This window comes from Egretta garzetta, unplaced genomic scaffold (assembly GCF_000687185.1).
Source record: "Egretta garzetta isolate BGI_Z169 unplaced genomic scaffold, ASM68718v1 scaffold415, whole genome shotgun sequence".
Taxonomy (NCBI): domain Eukaryota; kingdom Metazoa; phylum Chordata; class Aves; order Pelecaniformes; family Ardeidae; genus Egretta; species Egretta garzetta.
Window position 1 is genome coordinate 1,265,349 of NW_009259686.1, and position 8,781 is coordinate 1,274,129.

At 41.6% G+C, this 8,781-nt stretch overlaps 1 protein-coding gene across 1 annotated transcript in view; it reads left to right on the plus strand.

Moving 5' to 3' along the window:
- Positions 1-8,781, plus strand: part of MCPH1 (microcephalin 1) — a 324,796-nt gene that overhangs the window by 179,990 nt on the left and 136,025 nt on the right. The window lies entirely within an intron of this gene.

Genomic DNA, 8,781 nt, shown 5'->3' on the forward strand with positions numbered 1-8,781 from the left:
AGGGAAAACTTCTAGCAGCTTCTCACAGAAGCCACCCCTGTAGCCCCCCCACTACCAAGACCTTGCCACAGAAACCCAATACAGCTTATGCCAATGATGTCATAGCTCTGGGACTGGGCCAAAGCTTCTAGCTCCTCTTGCTTATTCCTCATGCTGTGCACATTAGTATAAAGACATTTCAAATGTGCTCCAGTGTACTGAGCATATCATGGACCTCGCCAGCACACCTTCCCTTAAACACTGGCATGCTGCCCCAGGCTTATCTCTTATCTGGTTTTACCCATTTCCCACTTCAAATCTTGTTTAAAATTCTTTCCACGAGCCCTGCTAACTCCTGTGCAAAGATCCTTTTCCCCCTTTGAGACAGGTGTGCCCCATCTGTCACCAGCAGGCCTGGTGTCATGTGGAACAACCCAGGCTCAGAAAACCCAAAATTATGCTGGTGACACCAGTCTCAGAGCCAGGTATTGATCTGCTGGGTCTTCCTGATTCTTCTCTCATCATTCCCTGCAACTCAAAGGATGAAGAACACTGGTTGTGCTCCTGATCCCTTAACCAGTCATCCCAAGGCCCTGAAGTCTCTCTTGTTTGCCCTCAGACTTCTCATTGCAACTTCATTGCTGCCTATGTGAAAAATCAGTAATGGGTAATCATCTGAGGGCCATACCAGGCTAGGAAGTTTTCTCATCACATCTTTAACTCGGGTCCCACGGATCTAAAGGATCAGGTTGCAGGTGGGTTTTTTCCAAGTGGTTTTGTTACACTTTTAGAACACGGGCCTGAAGGCAATGAAGTGAAAGATGTCTTGCACTGCGGTGAGGGTGCAGTTCCATAGCAGTTTACACTGATCCAAGCGAGATGTGCTTCAACCCTTCCCTCAATCATGTAGCCCTGTCCCCTGCTTCGCAAAAGCACTGTTGCTCAGAACTCATGTGGTGACCTAGTTCAGGGAGGTGATCTAGATGGAAGTTCATAGAATTAAAGAATAAATCCACTTGAAAGGGATCTTGGGAGTTTGTCTAGTCAGGTGCAACACTGAACTGACACAATATCTGCTTGGGTCTTTGTGCACTCGGCTCTCAAAAACCTCCAAGAACTGACAGTCCACAACCTCTCTGGGCAACCTGCTCCATTGCTTGGCTACCCAGTTCCCTCAGTCTCTCCTCAAAGAACACATGCTGCAGCCATCGTGATGACCCTTCACTGAACTTGCTCCAGTTTACCCATGTCTTTCTTGTACAGGAAGAGCCCAAAATAGACTGCATTACTGCCAGAGGCCCTTCCTGCCCACGTGTAGGACTTTGGATATGTTAATGTTGAATTTAATGAGGTTCCCATTGGACCATCCAAGTCCCTCTGAATGGCTGTCTTACACTGAGGAATACTGACCCTATCCCCCAGTTGGGAGTCATTCACAAACTGAATGGATTCCTTTCTTACAGCATCAAGGCTCTCACAAATTGGAACTTAAGAAACATAAAAATATGTATTCTGGGCCAGTTTTTACCTAACCCAGTAACCTGGCTCAGATAAGAGTCTCAACCTATTTATGGCTTCAGGATTTCCTGAACTAGGCATAGATGTGATATATTTAGTATCCCTCAGCATATTTCCAGCCTCCATCTGAATTCTGTGACCACTTTTGTCATCTACAACATCTGGCTGCCAGGAGTCCTACAGCTTAAGTTCCTCTTCTGTGGAAAAAAACCCACTTTTTCTTGTTTGTTCTGAATCTGCCTTCTGCTAATTTCTTTTGATGCCCTTATTTCTTTATTGGGAACAAACTGAACAGCCACTCCCCAACCACCCTCTCCAGGCCACTCATCGTTCTATTCCATACCCCCCTCAACTGTTTCCCAGTCCATTTCAAGGTCCATTTAATCATGCAGATTCTATTACATGCCTTTAATCATGCCAGTTGCACTTCTCTGAACCTGAACTCTACTATACCCTACCCAACTTGGAGACAAGATCTGCTGACAGGATGTGGGCAAACTATAGTTGCATGTGTAGCAGCCTTCCTTGTTTTGCTGTCTATTCCTGAAGAGACAATACCAGAGGTCTCCTTTCCTGTGGGTACCACTTCATCCATAAGACATGTCAGAAGCTCTAGCTGGCAAGTAAAGCACTTTAGATGCCTTCAGATGAGCTTTGGTCATTCGTGTCAGGGAGATATAAGTAGTTCACACTTAGCATTGTTCTCTTTGCTATGTGCACTGCTTCAGGAGCTGTCTGTCACAGCAAATGTGCATCAGTGCCTTTTCTGCCTCAGTTCACAGCCTGAACTCCAAACTTACCCTACTGTCGCTTTTCCTGAGACTCACATAAACTGTGGAGCTCACACCAGGAGATGGAAACCTCTTAAATTGCTCTCACATGTATCACCAAGACCTGCTTGAACACACGCAATGGGACAGTGTTTTTAAACAGTCTCTTCTGGGCAGCTTTGCCAAGTGAGAACAGGATCACGAAGCATTCTGGATACTCTTCCTTAACGCTGTCTTCCATAGTCCAGATCTGCATCTCCACAGAGTTGTATGAAAAGCCAGCAGCCTGTGGCCAGTAGTCCAGTTCTGCATTGCCTGGGAAAATCACAAACCTTCAGCACGGAATTCTAGTATAGAGGTCAAGATAAACCGGCTTTCCCACCCCTTCACAGCTGCAGTCATAGCCTGAACTGCAGGCAGCGAAAACTGTTCAGAGGGCAGATGAGTAAGCTTTCCGCACCAGCATGAACAACACAGACACCTGCTTATTAGCATGTTTTTGAGTTATGCTCTCAATTACATGATGGGCTGTTATTTTTCAGCATGGTGCTGTGTTTTTCTTCCGTGATAGGCCTTTGGGGTCACAGTATGTCAAAGACATTGTCTTACTGGGTGAGTTAAAACTTACAAGGGTAGGTCTCTATCCTATTATCAGTGTTTCACAAACTCAGAATAAAGCTAGTGCTGTGTCAGCAGAGTAGCTGTGGTTCTAAAAGGGGTGATTTCTTAAATTACAGGGTAGAAAGAGAAAATAAAATTGCTGTCACTGCCTCAGTTGAAAGAAAAAAATTAACTGTTTTTTCCTTTCCTGAAGGCCTCATACTTAGCACATGTCATTTTCTTGATCATGAACATCAGCATTAGAAAATGAACAGTCATCTCACTGATGAGAACATTCAACAATTTTGTAAGACTACATGATCCATAATATTACACTTTCTTTGTGACAAGAAATAAATGTCCCTCATAATTTTTTTCCACATTCCATCAAACACAAATAAGAAGTGAGGCTATCAGTAAAGGTTTTTGACAATGATAAATATGCATCCATCTGACAAGTTTATGCAACTTTTTTTTCCCCCAATATTACTCAAAAAGATCCTTTGGCTATTAAAGAACTCCACATTTTTTTGTTTGCTTGTTTCACTAATATATACTAATACATCACATAATATATACTAAAAGAAACAAGGAAAATACGAGATAAGACTTTCCCCCTGTCTGTTTAGATTTAATTACTCTGCAAAACAGAAAAGCCTTCATTGTTCTGTGGAACAGAAGTGGAAAGCGAAAACATGCCTTTTTAAGCATCAGTCAAAGAGGAAAACAGGAAAACAAACAAGCCACTGCTGGCAATCTCAGGAGGCATTCTGCTTGTGGAGAAGCAATGAGACTAGAATGCCTCTGAGACTACCGAGGCATGACTCCTATATCTTATTTACAACAGTTCAACAAAAACTACTGCCAGCATGTATGTCAGATTACAATGTGTTACGAAAAATGGCAGTGCCAGGGTTTCCTTCCACTAGTATGGCCCCAATTTTGACCTACATTAGCACCACTTTCAGCTGGTTTCCTGGCCTGTAATGCTACTGGGTATCACCAAAATTCGGTTCTAAGCAAGCTGGAGGTTGGCTCAAAGATGTCTTCCTGGTGCTAACTGGTCAGGAAAAATTTTGCTGACTTTTACACCAATTAGGGTAGGAGAAAGGAAAAGGCATTTAGGGGCAACGCACGGCACAGAGAAGGGACAAAAATTGTCAGTTGCATAAACTAGGATTCCTGAGATCACGCCACCATATACCTCTCTTTCATCAGAAAATTGTTTTCTAGACAAAGGCAACAAAGATCAAATCTACGTTGCTTTAACAAACCATTTGATATACGTTATTACTGCATATGATGAAGAAGGGTGTTTGTTCAAGAAGTCCTAAGTGGGGAAGGTAGATAGGGGTAATATGGGTCACAGCAGAGGAAGAACTAAAGAAGATTCTAATGGAGATCCTGAATAAGCAGTTAAGACCTAGATCCAGTTAAGATCCCATCTTACTTACTATTTTAATTATCAGCTTGGAAATAAAGAGAGTGTGTGCTAATGAAATCTGCAGATGGCCTGAACAGAGGCTTTATTAAAACAGAGGCAGACCAGAATACAGAAACAATTGCATGAGCTCATATATTGGAATGCAATGAAATTAGAAACTAATAAACAAGCAGCTACATCAAAGCTCATCAGCTGGAAATATTAGTCTATCACAGAATAATTATGTGGCCCTGAGAAAAGGCACATACAGTCCTAGGGTGGATTACATAAAGAACATCCAGTATAAACTTCATGGTACATGGCAGCTGAAACACTGTACAATTTTGTACGCTACTTAAGAAAGAGACATTCAAACTGGAACAGGCACAGACAAGAACTGCTAGGGTTACTGAGAAAATGAGGAGTCTACTTGGTCAGAGGAGACTATTATAGTTGAGGAGATTATTATAGTTGATGTGGACAATCAAGAGCTGCTTTCTGGGGCTTCCTCCACAAAGGCAACATGCAAGCTTGCACCTCCTCCAAGCATTTCTTCCCATCTCTGCATCTGTAATGGTCAAGAAGCCTTGTAGAGAAGACAACTCCAAATACATTTTGGTATATAAGCATTCAGGTGTTAATTACAAAAATTGACTGACTGGCACTTAAAACTTCAGGGGAAGTAATGCATCCCAACTATTTAAGTTTATCTGGGACTCATGCCTCACACTTGGAAATTTAAGAATGAAGAAAAATACGAAAGGTTAAAACAGGCCCATAAAGCCAACCAACAAACCAAACAAACATCTCCCAATAATACATACAAAAAACTAGACTATATTCAGTAATAACAAACCTTCTTAATTGTTCTAGGTATCTTTCACATGCTTAATGTCAAGCCTGAGGGAGTAATTCATAGCTCTCTATCTGAACTCTGTTTCTGAGAAGTTAACCTTGTCTCTGTGTTACAGCCTTACAAAATACTATCCCAAAGATCCCTTCCAATTTATATTGATCAGTTAAGGAATGGCTGAGAGACAATCTTTTGAATTATCAAAGATATACTTGAGAATACAGCTCCTTTTTATATTTTACTTAATTTTGGAAAACTACTGCATTGTAGGTTTTTTTAGTTTTTCAACATTGTTTGGATGCCTGGGAAATTCTAGGTGTTCAGAGGACTATCACTTCTTTGGGACTACTACTTCTTTTTGATTAGGAGGTCAAGCAAAATGTAACCTCCACTGGTACTTTCTTTTTCAACATAATATAACCTGTAAAACCTTTTCTTCCCAGTGCAGCATTCTATAACTTGTATGTCCTACTAAGCACTGACTGTACAGAAACCACGTCATTCTTACAGCTTATGCTATATTCCTAGCTTTATAGACACCATGAAACTGCACATCACCAAGCCAAGCAAGCCCATGAAGAGGGCACTTACATTAAGTTTATTTCCACCCCGTTTGTTGCCATTTTCAGGAGTTCATTATGTCATGAAAGCTAAAACAGCCTGATGTATTCCAACTGGTAAAATAGCAGCTGCAAAAATATATTGCTGCTTTCTGTAATACATACTACAGCATGATAAATGCTAAGGAGGAACTGACAACAAGACAATAGTGGCACAAAGAACAGACAGCTATTAACCACCAGTGGAATTTTGAAGTTTGTCATCATCCAAGAATGAAGTTCTTGTAAAGCCTGACGTAACTGTGAGGCCAAAACTTCAACAGTTTAAGACAAAACTGTAAATTCATGAGATACTTTCGGCATTGTATGTATTTGTCTCCATAATAAAGAAGGTGGGTATCCCAAGTTCACTGTTCCCGTGAGTAGTCCTAGTCTGCTCCAATAATGAGCTGTACCAACTTCTTGCAGCCACTACTCTTCATTGTCTCTGCCAGCATAGAACCAGAGCATGAAGGTATAATTGTACATTTCAGTATATTGCCCTTTAGAGTCTATAAAACCTGCTACTACTTTTCAGTTAAAGGTTCAAATACAGCCTGTGGTTTTTTTTACTGAAGGTCTTCAGAGGCTTGTATCCTAGATTAAGTATTATGCTTGGATACATATGTACAGATTGATGGAGTTTAATTATGCTGAGTTTTCCCTCTCCCCGGATTTTACTTTTATTAGAACCTCTGGCAGTAGGATCCTGTTGTTTGTGCCAGCTTTGGTCATGTGGACTGAGTTGAATTATCCCACTGACACAGATGGAAACTATTCACAAAAGCATGTAGTTTTCATGGATATGGTGAAGACAGTACCACCGTTTTCTTATGGTGGTACTATCTCAGCTGTCTCAATTAGACAGTTTCCTATCCCAATACAAATCCATATACAAAGAGATTGTGTGGGTGTGTCCAATTTTGAACCAATGTCATTTAACATGCTTAACAGAGTTAGATCTACTTGCTAATTTCCTGAACACCCCAGTTTTATTACGTTTCCAAACTCCAGTTGAAAGCCCACAGCTACTTATTCTACCAATAATCACTAATTCAGAAATGGTTCTGAATCTAAGGAAGCACCTTATGACAAGACTCACATTAATTTCAATGGGGCCAGAGTTTCAGAGATTAAATTCTGCCTCTTCAATGTTATAATTTCTATATCCCCATACACAACAGAGCTCTCACCAAGCAGAAGGTTATCACCAATCGCATTGAGAACTGAATCTCTTGGACAGCATACATTTAAAATCTCCTCTGCCTCTGCTTCTGGACTTGCCTTCAGACCAATGGTGTTCATAGACACAGCATTAAGACTAGACTCCCTGTTCCTTGAGCCACGGTTGAGAACCTTTATAAAAATATTCCATTATTGCCTAGCAAAGAGCTGTGTAACATATTGACAGAAATACAAACGATAACTAAATAGATACAAACTTATATACATAGATTGATTGGCCACTTTATTCACACAGTGAATGCATAGGTGAAAGGAAGTCCGTCATGGGTACAGAAGACAGAGCACCCAAGAGCTTGTGCTCAACACGTGCCATAGATCTAGGATCATACTAATACCCTGGAAATTAAACAAACTATATCAATGCTAAAATATTATACGCTAGATTAAGATATCTTAAATAGCATTGGTATAGCTATCTGCTTGGTAGAATCCTAGGGGTCAAGATTTAAGTTTTGAGGTTGACTGTGAAAGCAAGAATGGGCATAATGGACCACACCAAAGCCTTTCTAGGTCAACACTGTCTCTCCAGTGGGAGATGACTGAAGAAAGAACAAAAGAAAAGAAAACCCCAAAGTGTTGGCTATATGTTCTCAGAGTCCAGCAATCTGCAATTCAGGGCTTTACTGAGGTAAAGGTGGTGTTTTACATTTTTTATAGTCCTTGATTTCACAGATTTGCTGAATTTGCTTCTAGAAACCACATGGTTTGCCAGCACTCTAAACACACTTCCACAGTCTGATGAGGCACAGTGTGGAAACATCTCTTCCGAGAAGATCCCACCTGCTAGTTCCATTTGCTGCCCCCTAGTTCTCGTTGGGAACACACTGCTCTGCATTCACCTTCTCCTCACACTCACGATTTCTGAGACCTCTAGCACATCTCTCGTTGGGAACACACTGCTCTGCATTTACCTTCTCACACTCACGATTTCTGAGACCTCTAGCACATCCACCTTCTGCCATCCCTTTTCCAGGCTGATGAGTCTTTGTCTAAATAGCTACTTCTCATATGGAAATTATGCAGTATCTTTCTTTTGCACCTCTATTGCTTTTCCATTTCTGCTGCATTATTTTTCAGATGAAGAAACAAGGATTGCACATTGAAGATTTCAGAACAGCACAGATTTATACAACCATATAGCAACGCCTGGGCTTCTGACCTGTGCGAGTTGCATACTAAAGCTGTGCAGCATCATTTTCCTTTAAAAAAGATGTGCGCCTCTTTCTCATCGTAAACTTCCTTATACTCACTAACTCAAAGATTTTATTACGAATTTTGTCCGTTTTTCCTGAGGAAGACGTCAGGTTTTCTCTTACTTCCCTCTGATATCACATTTGCTACTCTCTAGCCTTCTAGCACCAAAGCCATCTCACATACGGGTCAGCTTAATAGTGCAGTTGCCCTCACGCAGTTTTGGATGCTTTGGTAAACCAGTGGGGCCATGCCTGTCTGATAATTTCTATCTTCTTGGCTCTCTTTGTTACTTTTTTTCACTTCAGACCCTGCAGTTTGAGCCACCAGAGAGTTCAGAGGACACTGGTTCTCTAATGCACCTTCCTACAAAGTAAAATTCTTCAGAGAAGCCAACTGAGGAGGACTCACGGTCAACACGCAGAAAATTCACGTATTGTTTGGCGTTTCAAAACGCTGCTTTCAGTGGCTTTCGGCTGTCCCGAGACTCCCCCAGCACTACCCCTGGCTGGGCGTATTTCTAAAAAGGGCTTCAGGACGCCATCCCTGACTTCTGGAGCCACGACACCGACGACGCTCGAACGCCGGCCCCCACCCCTCCAG